The 13,183-nt window shown below is 37.4% G+C and overlaps 1 long non-coding RNA gene across 1 annotated transcript; it reads left to right on the forward strand.

Moving 5' to 3' along the window:
* Positions 1-6,230: 6,230 nt before the first annotated feature.
* Positions 6,231-7,099, forward strand: LOC112212795. The gene is made up of 2 exons (XR_002946594.2): positions 6,231-6,376; positions 6,452-7,099. It is a non-coding gene; the product is annotated as an uncharacterized LOC112212795 (long non-coding RNA).
* Positions 7,100-13,183: the final 6,084 nt, after the last annotated feature.

Genomic DNA, 13,183 nt, shown 5'->3' on the forward strand with positions numbered 1-13,183 from the left:
TTTCCTAAAAAAATGTCTTTATTTCAATATTTCAGTGACAACATTATTTATTGAATACTAAACCGTCCAATAAGACTATGTTTGTTTAAATGGATACAGCTTCACTTTGGGTAATTACACTGATTTGTCTTAAATTTGAAGTAAATGTTATTAATTTTTTACGACAATGTGACAATTAATTAAAGTAGACATGTACGCAGAAAACTGCGATATAAAATTTCCTACATAAGTGTCTAAATACTTTTGTGTACGTATCCTGTGTCATAAATGTAACCATGTTTTATTTTCTCGTGCTATTTTTTTTTATAGACGGAATTTAAAAAATGAGCAAATAAACCACAATAAAGTGCATTCCATGTGTCACGTAAACGTTTTTAGAATTCATTTCGTCGTATCCGGATTTGCTTGTAACAGAGAGAGAGAGAGGAGCCAAGAAGCAGGATCATAGTTGTTTCTTCACTCGATCCGGACACACAACATTAAATCTTTATTGTTGGCAACAAATGTTCTTCCCTTTGCATTTCCCTCATTTCCCTTCCTCTGTAAACCCTATCTCCTTCCTCTTTACCTTTTCCCCTTTTTTCTTTTTTATTTTTTCCTCCGCATCTCGTCACTGTCCTCGCGTAAGAGGATCATTCTCGCGTAGTTTTTATCTTCCACTTTGTTCCCATCCCTTACGCCCCTTTTAAACCAGCCAATTCGCCTCTCGAACGAGAAAGTGGTCTGGGACGAAATGCAGGAAGAGCGTGGAATTATCTGGTTTCTAGCGGATAGCCAGTTATCCAGGGTACGATTACGCCCGAGTTATGTCCGGATGTCCTGCCGACGTCGAGCGCCACTATCGTCTCTTTTTGCGCCAGTCGCGAGAGTGAGGAAATTGTTTCGCTCACGGCCACTCCACAGTACATCCAAGAACAGACGATAATCCGAAATTTCATTTTTCGTTCTTTCCCTTGATCGTTTCGTTGTCGTGTCGGATTATGGCCCAAGTGAAAACGCCCCACGGTTAGTCAGACTATATTTAACGCATCGTATGTTTGAGATTTTCCAACGGAGAGGGAAATTGATATTAATTTGGATAAGTAACACGGACATGACGGATTAAAATTTAATGTCTGATAATATTGCTACACATATTTTTAATTATAACTATATTTATTCTGAACGTGTATTAAATTAGTAATACGTATATTTTGCGTGGATACCGAAAGTAGAACGTATCGCGTTTGGTCAGACGTTAGGTGATAATATCATTTAAGAAGCTTTTGTTGTTCTTAATTATAATTGTATCGGAGAGCATTAATTTTATGTTCAATGATACGATATATCTGCAGTATATATATGGAATATATCGTATTTGATCAAACAATAGATGTCGTTCTATTGTACAATGCACATTTTATTTCAATCCAATATTTTCTTCTAAGAAATTTTGTTTCATAACGTCGTTACACGTGTCATGAGCCTTCCACCAATAAAATTTTCTTTCCCTTCGTTTTTCTACTTTTTCCTTTAATTATTAATAAAGTACCAAACTTTCCCTTCAAGAAAATATTCTTGATCTTGATTAATCTTAAACCAGCAATACTGTAACGAATGCCTCTACTATACATCGCTTTGTTGAATTAATATTTTGCAATCCCGTCAAGTAGATTTGTATTTTATAATGGGAAAGACGAGCTTTCTCAGAAGTTCAAACACAGCGTTCGTTTATTTTTTAATATATCGACAGAGGATCAGGCAATAGCATCGTTATCGGTCTTTTTCCACTTCTTTTAACTTATCGTCTTCTAGCAACGCGCATTACGAAGATGCTCGAGAGGATGAATGTTCGAGTCGATGGCCCTCGATGTTGAAGTGGATGAAGGCCTGCGGTACATAAGCCTGGTCCATTAATCAGGTCGCAAACGGCATTTCGCAAGCTCAGAGCTTGCGACTCGAGCTCTCGGTATTGGCTAGTCTGCCTTTTCAGAATTTATAGAGGCCTGACGAACGTTGATCTTCTTACGATAAGATACCGTGTCCCTCGAAATGTAGTCATTTTTTCCACCGATTCTTCGTTATTGATGTTTGAAAAAATATTACTTTGCCCCGGTTCGGCTATTTATCGGCCTTTATCTTTTGATTCGATATTGTCTTTCGCTATTCGGTTGCCGGACCTGAATAACCCGACGAACGAGTTAAAAAAGAAAGAAGGTAAGTTATGGTCGTCGATATGAAACTACGTGGGATTTTTAATTTTCTGTTCAAGCATAAATACGTCAGATTCTGATAACAACGTTTTGTCAGTCTTTGCGTTATGACGGGATAATTAAATCTGTTTTATATCTCTATATACTCACAGTAGGCTTCGTAGTATCATTTATATTAAAATATAGCCGCGAATAGAATTCAAATGGAACCAAAATCGAGATTTCTTTCACTCTTTGAATACCATAATGAGAGCATTGGAAATTTTATATATGTTATGTATCGCGTACGTTTTGTATATTTCGTACATTTAAATTTCCATAAACGTATAAAAATCCGCGGTTTAATTATCACTTTTGTAATTAAAATGTTTAAGTATATCAGAAATTATAGATAAATAATAAATCGTCGTACTGCAGTATTTGTTTTACGATAGAAATACATCTTGACGAAATTAAGTATGTGTCCAGGCACTTTTGAATACTACTCTATCTCTGTGCACGATTGAACCACATTGCATCACGTAATAAAAAGCACGCCACAGTTTTCATCTGGCTGTCTTCTGCGGTTTCATTCATCGCACATAAGCCCGCAATTTGTTAGTCTGCGGGTGCAATTTTGTCCTTTCATTGCGCTACTCTCTTCAAGACGGTGTAGTAGCGACCGTATTCCTTTTTTTTCTCTCTTGTCGACGAAACAATTTCAGGCAGGGCTTTACACCGATTTACGCGGTTGAGGGACCGGCGCCTCTCTCGACGGGTTCGGCTCGGCTATTCCGCAGTGCAGTCCAATACCGTGGATCCCCGGAATTATACGAAGAAGGAGGAACTATTTATCAGGCACGTATACCGGGACAGGCGTCCTCTGCGTAATCCAGCAGGGAACACGAGAGAAGCGGACAAGTTGCCATTGTTCCAACAGCTCGAAACTCCGCGAACTCGTGGATCTCCGACTCCGTTTGCAGCCATCGTCCTTCCATCCCGCTGTTTCCGTTGGCTTTGCCCAGTCCCATTGTGTCCCATTCCTCGGATGGCAGGACCAATAGACTGAGATATAGGGTCGTCGTACGAGCAGCTTGACACGACTAGCCCAAACGGAACCAAAGACCGCGAATCCAGCTGATGTTCTTGTTTCGAGGCTGCCGCTGCTGAATACCGCCACTTTGCCGCTTAATCGTGGTCTTCGTCTTCATATTGTCTTCGCATAAATGGCAGATTCCTCTGGTAAACCTTCGAAATGCCACGCAATTCGTGATACCAGATGCCGGCAACCCCGATTATCACGATAAATCGCGCAATTGTCTTTTTAAAAGGTCGCCATATCGGAACAACGAGCAATGGCCTGGCCATGAAGGAATTTCGGGGCAAGCCGCTTCTATTCCGTCGAGCAGGCTAATAATGTTGTCGGAATAGCTACTGGCACGGGTCGAAGGATTTAAGTAGTTGGGTATTTCGGATTGATCCAAGACTGGTAATATTTTCTATCGTTATTAATTCAGACATTGAGAACAGATCGATTTAGTAATATCTTTTAAATCATATGAAAGAAACGAAAATAATTTTGAACATTTATTTTGAGAGCAAACATGGAAGAAATCTAATCACATCGTCTTGAAGATTCTCTCAAACTATATCGTCTACAAGGAAAATATTTTTTGATTTATCAAAAACCATAGAGGTGATCAGAATATTATGCGAAGTAAAGTACACCTATGCGTCTTACTTGCGTCATTGTAATTTCTTTATTCCTATTTTGCCTCCTAAAACTTTTTTCGAAATCAATATTTTGAGTTTTTATAAGCTTTCTCCGTATTTCCATCGAGGAAAGCTTTACTTTATTCGGATAATAACAATAAAAACAAACAATAATTCTATTATCTAATCGTTCAATTACCATTGCACGATATAAGAGTTTGTTTCAAGATTTATTACCCAATTCGTCCAACTGGCGTATGTATCTTACTGAATAGCTCCCTGAACAATCCAATTTCGCCAGTAGGTCAATCAATTTACATGATTTGTTTCGAGGAAGATAGCCTTAACTAAATTGTATTGTACTGAAGTTTGCTCAAAATGTAAACACAAGTGCTTACCTTGTTAAGGTTCCCGAGCCATTGATTTATCATAGAACCAACAAATCTTATAATTGCTTTCGCTTATAGCGGGTCATTAGTAGACATATAGCGTATAGTCGATACATTTTTATACTTATCTGTAAATTTTATTTTTTTTTTTCATCTGATTTATTTTCGTATCACAAAATATAAATAATATAATAATATAATATTATAAATTAGTATACACGTAGTACACATAAAAGTACGAGGACATTGATTTTAATATGTCAGATATGGCAAAGATTTAATGCCATAGAACTTTAATGAAAGACTGTAACAATTTTAGCGAACCTACGATTCAAATGGCTTTTAAGCGTACTGCCGTAATCATAAGCGCGACTATATCCAATGGCTGTCGCCGTTTAACACATTAATTCATGGCTGTGATATACATATATTGGCTACACCGTTTCCACTTACAATTACAGACTTCGAATAGTTAACAGTTAATACTGCTGTGAAATAAGGTTATTCTGCGGTGCAGTGTTCATGTTAGAAGACGTGGAAAAATGTATTCCCAAAGGTCGATTCGTTTCACGCAAAGCTTTTTCCATGTTAATTGTTTCGAATGTACGTATCGTGTGCTGTTTTGAAAATACACGCGTTCCACGCGATAAAGTAACCGAAGATAGGAACATTCCCACCGTGTCTGTTCCCACGTCGAATACACGCACTGTCGTTCGTTTGACAAAGTGATCGTAAACGCCAACACACTTTTATTGTGCGTACAAAGCAAACGCGTCAAGTTGGTGTGATTCCCAAAGGTCTTAGCCTTCCACTAATGCATATCTGAACTTTACCGGTAGGGTAACGAGAAACGTCAGGGAAACGAAGCTTTGTCAGCAATCTATTTGCTCCGATCTTAACATAAACGAATGGAAGTGGAGTCTTGTTGATGTTAATAGACAATTCAATATTAGAATGTAGTTTCGTTTTCATAAATAAAAGATCGCAGAAGACGAATATTTCGTTGATTAAAAGAAAAATATTAAAGTCAAGTATTACGCAGATTCTGTATGATACGAGATCTTTTATTATTATTATTATTATTATTATTATTATACCGATGATGCTTTTATTATTTTCTGTATAATCGGAAAGTTTAGAAAATCTACGTTTGCTTTGATTCAATTAATTACGACAAGAGATTTCACAGATACGCCTGTAAGAACTGTATGGGATAGAGGAACTTCAGTACGACTGAGAAGAAACTTTTGCCGCGAGAATAATTGATCTTGCTAGACGTGGAAGACGAATGATCGTCGAAGTCCGACTATTGAAAAACCTAAGAAACGCTGACAAAGGAGGGAATTTTTCAATGAAATTCAATTAGTCCGACAATTCGAGGATATCTTCGCACATCTTTCTTTATAAATGATTTGAGTGCCCAATAAAACTACTTGAATAATGATTACATTAAATTCAAGAAAACATTGCATTAAGTAAAAATAGAAGAAATCAACTCTGTCTTAAATAATATTCGTAGTCATCGTATGCAGTGACTTTCAAAATTGTTGCAACATCGTTTGAAACTGAACAGTTTCTTAAAAATTGAAACGCGTGACTTCGGTCTTTTTTTTGAGAAGTTAGAAGCATTAATTTACTAGACGACGTATAAGACAATTTTCTAAAAATTGCAATTGGTCGGAAACGCGAAGAAAGAAGTAAAAATAGTATTTTCAACTTTTGTTATCTGGACTTGTAATGAAAATTTCAACGACACATTTTCCACGATTATATCAGTTATATATTGCCTGCAACAGATATTTGCAGGTCATTGTGTTTGTTTTTTTTAAATTAAAATTATCATTTTAATTCTATATTTTCACATATTCTATCATACATTGCGATCCTTAATTTTCTATATTTCTGTAGGATGAAAGAAATCTAAACGATGAAACCATGATTGAAAAAGCTCGTGCGATCCTCTGGTTCAAGTTAAACGATAAAGCAGGATGGGCATCACAGAACGAAATTTGTCTCGGAGGAATAATCGATCCTAAGTGGAAACAAAAGGTCGTACGATGTTCCGAGGTCGAGATCATGGAAAATTATTCCACGTAGCGTCTGGTAGGACGAAAGCTATTTCAAACACGACGACCGAGTCTTGGTCAAGTTTTTCAATTACGAAATACACGTGTCCAGGACGTGCACGGAAGAGATATAATTGAAGGAAGACCAGGCTGGATGAAATGATCGATTATCATGCGTTGTTGAGCAACCGTCGCTCACTCCGGAGTCTCCAATTACATCTTTATCGGACAGAGCCATACCTACGCGCCACTACGATACATCATCTTTCCGCTGCTAACTCATAAGACGAAGTTTCGAGGTTGAGCAAAGATTTATGCCAGTTGGCTCGAGCGACGGAACGAACTCGCAACATGTTTCTCTCGAGTTTTCCTTTCTCGACTCGAGCATCGTGCGAGTTCATCGAAGAAATCATTCCTCGCACAGTTGTTGGCTGAATAGCCTCTCCTTGGGACCATCGACTATTTTTCGTTGGAATTTCTTTCGTCGAGAGAAAGTCAAAGATTGTTAAAGTCACTTGATCTTAATGATAGCTATTGTGTTTTTGTGTCTTCCTTTCTCTTTGATATGATAATTAGAAATGAAGCTTAAATGAGAGACGATTAATGTAAATGAAGTGTAACTGTTGAATAATGGTGGCTACTAAATTTAAATAAACGATTATTCCAATTTATTTCGCTCATTTACAATCTGATTTTCTCCCTTATATCATAAGAATACGCACTATATTATATATTCTTAATAAAAGGTGGAAAATAAAAAGTTCCGATGTATTTTTAGAAATCACGACAATCGATGCAACAATTACGCCATACAATTGATTTCATTCCTCATTGCAGTACTTCTAAATGATTCTTCTTTCTTTAAGTCCATTGTATCGACTTTTATTTAAACGATAAGTCATACTCTGTAGAAGAACAGTCGCGCGTAATTTACCAAAATTCCTCCAATAAATTATGAACAGCGACAAGGTATCATAAGAAGATCCAACTACTTGATTTTTTCTAAAAATATCTCTTCCTTACACTCTGCATGTCAAACAGGTTATGGTATACGAAAACGGCTATTTTACGATTGTCGTGCAACTATTTACTGATTCCGATCAGTATGTGTAGAAGAATGATGTACGTTACCATCAAGAACAAATTAAAGGAATGGCAAGCGGGTCTAGAAATGAAAGTAGAAAGAATCGCATTCAGATTTCTCATTTGTTTTTCAACACGATTTCTCCATGCTGCGGCCTGTGCACGATTCATTTTCCTCTGGTACGAAATTCCTTCTTCCCTCTGTGTCGACAAAATGTACCACGAGCAAGATATTCGTTCAGGAATTTGATAGATGCGAAATATACGAGCAACGTGAACCAACGAAGAAGCGTTTTGGTTTTACTTTTATTCGCAACGAATTCTCGTCTTGGCTGTGATTTTAGTATACGGAAAGCATTGAAATTCTAGATGTGGAATTAGTTGGTGTCGCAGAAAATATCAATTACGAAAACATAAATAGATAGAATTCAGATAATAAAAATACTAGTATATTTTTTATAATTTCTTTTACATTATATTAAGTGTAAGACTCTTATTTGTATTTCTTTAAAAGAGCGTCACTTTCATATGATTTATTCAATCAACCATGTATACATTATTTTGTTCTATTATCCTCTGCAAATGGACAGAGTAACTTTTTATTCCATCGCTTCCAAAAGTTTGATTTTTTTTGCTAGATGAAAAATCCAATATGCATACATATATTTTTAAATCCGTTAAATTAAATAACGATTATTTGCGGACAAAATTTTCTAAATACTGAAATAATTGATATCCCAATATGAATAGTATTTGTCATCAGATAATACGAAATATCGTAAACTTCAACGAAATATAATAATTATAGTTAGAACAATAAATATTCACTAAAATTTTGTCAGTCCTTTTATCGCCGCTAGCTACCATTTTCTTTATTTGTAATTCGAAAATTATTTACATACGACGAATGAAATTTAAACGTTGGAGAAGATTTCGTACTGTATGCAACACCGGTTGTTCGAAGATTAACGTGCCACTTTCAACAAGTTTATGAAGCAAGATCGCCCCAACAGAGTTTCCCTGCACTACAAGGTAAAAATATATAACATACGTTTCGCACTTTACTAGAACGAAATTGTACTTTTCTCTGTGTCAAAGTTAAAAGATCACTTTAAATATTATTATTTAAAGCAAGTCATTAATAGGAAAAACTCGAAGAAACTTGTCAATAGTGTATTGAAATTAAATATTCGATTCGTTGATACGTTTCATCCATTAAATATTATTACTAGAATTAATTACGATAATCCTTCTGTATATTTGAAAAGACTTTCCTGAAAATTACAAGGCCAATATTAAGCCAATATTTCTAAAATAAAACGATCCCACCAAAGTTTATCTCTTACGTGATTGCACGACAGCTTTGAAAAATGAACTTTAACGATAACAAAAAGAATATTCTCTGTCGATCTTTTTATTCGCAATTTTCTAACTAAACGACATTTTACTAAAATTAAACAAACTTCTATCGTATATTTATGAACTTTAGAGTATCTACTCATTTTCCATTTATAACATCATGTACATGCTTTAAGATGAGTCTACCTCGACTAGAGTTTCCTGGCAAACTCTTTTTACTGAAACTGTTCGATGAACCCTCGTTGTCGTTAAAAAATTGTCAACGACGCTAATTGTGGCGCGATTCAACGCACGGAGCGGCTCGTTCACGCGCTCGCTGAACCACGTCGAATCCGCGAGGAGAGTAGATCAAACGAATGGGGCTACTGCGTCATTTTGAGTCCGTCTAGATGCATGCATTTCAGATTATGCACTCCGCTGCAACGCTGCCAGCGATCGTCGGCACAGAGGTGCTTCCATGACTCATCTTCGTCCATGATGGGCGACATTTTCTGTGGCTTCAATTCGCCTTAACAATGGCGGGTACGCGTGAGCACCGCTGAGGTAATCTAGACTCTATTGCTACTATCAGGACCGGCGATCAGGGTTGCTTGTTTCTCTTTGAACCAACCGGGTCAACTGGTTGCAGTGTCAACACGCCGGAAGTGCTCCTATAACGGTCCCCTTCACGAGCCTCATACTCTCCTCTACGTCATCCTACTCTTGCAATCTCCTTTTCTTCATCCTACCGCGCCTATCGCCCAATGCGGAGCCATCATCGTTGCACAGACGAAGCTTTTTTGTCGGAATATTTTTTTCAACGAACCGCCGCATGCCTTCGCTCAGCATAAATTTTCAGTAAGCGTATTAAGCCTTTTCGCTTTTAGGTTGCGTGAAATTTGCAGTTTTATGTCTTCTATTTTTGTTACTTGCCATATGCTCGCGAAAGCATTTAAGTACACGAGAGGCAGAAATAGAAATAAAATTAGGAATAGAGAAAGAAGTGACGGAAATAGAAGTAAGACTAGTGTTGTATCGATGTCATAGTGTTGTATAAATATACTTGAATAAAATAAATAGTTTTAACGAATACGATTTATACACTAATTCATGTGAAGCTCGTATAACGCATCAAGAACGTCGGAAATATCACAATAAAGGTATGTATGGATAAATTACACGGGCTGAATAATTATTTGAACACGTAGGTAACTCGTTATGGTTAGGAACACCTCGAACCGACGCGGAGGCGTTGAAAAATTTACGGGCTGCAAGATTAATGTTCGCATAAATGGGAAAAAGGAGTAGGCGGAAAACACGCTTGTACAGCGATACGAAGTGTTTTATCAAGTTGTATGCTTTTAGACAAGGGATGAGCAACCGAAGAACTCGTAGTAAGCTCTGTGAGTCTGAACGATTCGCTGGCAAATGTTCTCAGACTATCTCTGTTTCCAGTCCCCTGCGACAAGCGATTTGACTTCTTGAAAGTAAATATCCCAACAACCGGACGATGCGGTAAGTTAAAAGTGGCTATCTTTATGGTTGCACTGTACCAACGATTCAAGATCGTATTTATCAAGAAATTTAATGAATTTTCCCTTGAAAATCTACTTATTTCGTCGAATCTCGATAAATGCAAATCAGACGTTTGTATCGATTGTCACGAATGCTGGAAACTTTCTGAACAATCTAATATTTTGTTTCAAACTGGTCACAGCTGGTAAAGAAGAAAATTCTTCTACAATATCTGTTAGTAACAAAAATAATGATGATGTTTGAATGGAAGCTTTTTTATATCGTTCCTAAGACTATATCATCTCATTAAGTAAATAATTTTATAAGGTATTAATGATAAATAATTTCAAAGAACGTACACCATTTAGACGAAAGTTTAAAGGTTAGTTGTAATTGCGAATTGCTTGCTAAAATTACGTGAACTGAGAGAGAAATTAAAGTTTAGCTCAGCCACGCGAAATAGAAACCGTAAGTATCTTGTTAATGTTCCTTTTCTGAGCGTTCCTCGCTCGAATTTTTCATTTCTTTTCTATTACCGAGATGCGCCCAGTTCCAGAAGGATCTCTATGCAAATAGGAAACAGAACGAGTTATATTCTTTGCACTCCGTTCTGGTTCCTCTTGGTCCTTCCATTAATTACTCGTTCTTCCCTTTCATTCCCTTTTTACTTCACATTGCACGAAACACTGTTTCTCTTATATCGAAAATTATAAATATTAAATGTTTAGGAATGTCGTATGCAGTAAAGTACACTATTTTATATCTCGCTATTAATGTATCTTATATGACACATGTTTTCAGTTTTAATTAAAAAGAAGATTAATTAATTTCTAAATTACATTGAGGAAAAGATACGTGCTAGAAATTAATGTATTAATAAATATAAAGCTGGCTATTTATTAAAATTATATGCCAGTTTTTAGTACCCAGAATAGGATAATTATCTTCCATTTAATTTAACGTTATAGAAAATGTACAAATATTGTTAAATAATTGAATTATAATTATTCACAGTACTTAAATTGTTGTTTCAAATCGTACCATATCTCGAATACATACATAAAAAAATCAGTAAATAATCGATACATCGCTAACACTTTATCCATCATCATCTTACAATACATCGCTTTACCCCGAAGCTAAATATACCCAGGCTACGAAATATCTTTCATATTTTGCTTATATCAGAACGCACGTATCTACGTCATAGCTTTTGCAAATCGATTATTATTATTCAATCTGGCTGTTCAACCTCGGTCATATTATATCGAGAACTTTCATCGACCACTGACTCGTGTCTGAGAACACTGAATCGTAGCCAGAGTCTGATAGTAATTCATTTGCCTGTTTTCCAACCCTAGCCTCTAGGCTACGAACGAATGGAAACTCGAGGCCTCGACCAACGTCCAACCAACCAATCATCTTCCCAGCTAGAGATAGCTGCTAGTTAGCTGGATGTTCAAGCTCGCCTGGTTATTCATAGAATGTGTAATTGCAGGGCCCGCGGACGATTCAACGCGGGGACGTTTGTCCGTCATTTAGTTTGCTCGGCTGGGAAGACAGGGGCCCCTCTCTGCTCACCTGGCCGGCTGGAATGGAGCTTGTCGTATTTGCCATCTCTCTTTGTGACGTTTGCTTCGCTTCATTTCCCACTTTGTTGAACTACGAAGACGATGAGCAAAGCTAGAGCGAAGCTGAACGCTCCGAGGAGGCATACTACAGGTTGGACCAACGGAACGGGTACAGGAGCCGGGCTCGTTTCAAAGAAAACGAGGCTAGCATTTTAATGAGACACCACTGCCAGGGAGAGTAGCTCGCGAGAGACCGGCAAATAGATTCGCTGATATCCTTCTTTTTCCAGAAACCCTCTCCTAACCTTCAAATGCCTCGTTTTCATAAACGGACGCACGGAATCGCGTGAATCGTTTGCGTCTCCTCCTCTTCTTCATCCTGCTCGTCTCTCTTTTTCTTTGCTTCTCGCGCCATACCATTTCCTCCGAGTCTTTCACCGCGTCTTAAATGCACGCCCTTCCTCTCTATACGACCGACCGACCAACCGAACGAACGCTTCGTATTCACGTGTCTTCTCGTGTGCCCTCCGAATGCTTTTCCGCCTGTGCACCGTTAATGATTAATGCGAATTCTCGGATATCTTTAGAAAGAGAAAGAGTGTATGTATGCCAACCGAAGAGAAATCGCACATGGATGCTTCAACTTTGATTCGAAAGCCGTGTCCCTCTGAGAGATCGTTGCCTTTTTCTGGCTCCCCTGGCTCTTGCCGATTCGAACGCAAGATCGATGGAGTACGAAGTACATGTTCCACGAACATGTTCGCTTAAAGCGTTTCGAAGTGATTACTTTTCGTTTCATACAGGTGAAAGAATTCTCTGAACGGAAACGTGTACGAGGCCAGTTTGAAAGAGTTCCGAGATTTCTTGGATCTTTATATCAGAGTATATCATATTCATCGATGACCGATGAATGTTGTTCACTATCTTCCATATGTATCAGACTACTTTAACGAATTTGTCATAATTTTATTACAAGTTTATGATAAATTTTGTTTGTCATATTGTTTGATTTATTTAAAGCTAAACATATTTATCATGATCAAACTAAACGGGATACTGTCCATATAAGCGTAACCAGTTAGAAATTCCCAAACGTGGTATCCCTGTATGATAGATGAGATCAGGATGCGGAAAAACTTCCTCGAATGGATAAATTTAATAGCGGTGCTGCCGCAAATGCAGAGTCAAATAACTCATTCCACAACGAGCTGAAAACTCCGTTGTGATTGCGTTGTACGAACAACCCGACCGGAGCTTTTCGCCAACGGAGAACTGAATGGAATTAATTCAACGGAATCGGGATCGTTAAGGAGGATTAAATCGTTTTCACGACGACG

The sequence above is a fragment of the Bombus impatiens genome, unplaced genomic scaffold (assembly GCF_000188095.3).
Source record: "Bombus impatiens unplaced genomic scaffold, BIMP_2.2 scf_0318, whole genome shotgun sequence".
Taxonomy (NCBI): Eukaryota; Metazoa; Arthropoda; class Insecta; order Hymenoptera; family Apidae; genus Bombus; species Bombus impatiens.